The following is a 970-nucleotide window of genomic DNA, read 5'->3' as shown; positions in this document are numbered from 1 at the left end:
ACATACATGTGCAGGTATCTTTTTGATAGAGTGATTTGATTCTTCAGGATATATTCCCAGTAGGGGGATTGTGGGGTCATATGAGAGGTCGATATTTAGGTTTTTTAGGAATGGCCACACTGCTCTCCACAGAGGTTGCACTAGGTTACACTCCCACCAACAGTGTAGAAGTGTTCCCTTTTTGCCACACCCTCTCCAGCAGCTGTTATTTTTTGAGTTGTTGATAATTGTCATTCTGATTGGAGTTAGGTGATATCTCAGTGTGGTTTTGATTTGAATCTCCCTGATGATTAGTGAGGCTGAACCTTTCTTCATGTGTCTGTTGGCTACTCAGATGGCTTCCTTTGTGAAGTGTCTGTTCATATCTTTTGTCTATTTTATAATGGGGTTGTCTGTTTTTTTCTTTTCAGCACATTTGAGTTCCTTGTAGATCCAAGATATTAAGCCTTTGTCAGACTTGGAGTTGGCAAATACTTTTTCCCAGTCTGTAGGCTGTCTCCCTGCTCTCTTGATGGTTTCTTTGGCTTTGCAGAAGCTTGTCAGTTTAATAAGGTCCCATTTGTTTATCTTCTCTCTTATGACCTGTGGGTTTCAGGTTTTGTTTAGGAATTGGAGGCCAGTTCTGATTTCCATGAGGGTATTTCCTTCATTTTCAAAGGTTCTTATGGTTTGAAGTTTTACATTTAGGTCTCTGATCCATTTGGGGTTAACCTTTGTGCATGGGAATAGATAGGGGTCCTGTTTCAATCTTCTGCATGTGGCCAGCCAGTTTTCCCAGCACCATTTACTCTATAGGTTCTCCTCTCCCCAGTGGTAGGTGGTGGAGGCTTTGTCGAAGATGAGTTGGTTGAGAAATTGAGGTTTTGTTACTGGAATCTCAATTCTATTCCATTGGTTTTTATGCCTGTTCCTATACCATTACCAAGCTGTTTTGATGATTGCAGCTTTATAGTAAAGTTTGAAGTCTGGT

Source organism: Carlito syrichta, unplaced genomic scaffold (genome assembly GCF_000164805.1).
Source record: "Carlito syrichta isolate Samal-C Ts95f unplaced genomic scaffold, Tarsius_syrichta-2.0.1 Scaffold314114, whole genome shotgun sequence".
Taxonomy (NCBI): domain Eukaryota; kingdom Metazoa; phylum Chordata; class Mammalia; order Primates; family Tarsiidae; genus Carlito; species Carlito syrichta.
Note: the sequence above shows the minus strand (reverse complement) of the source record.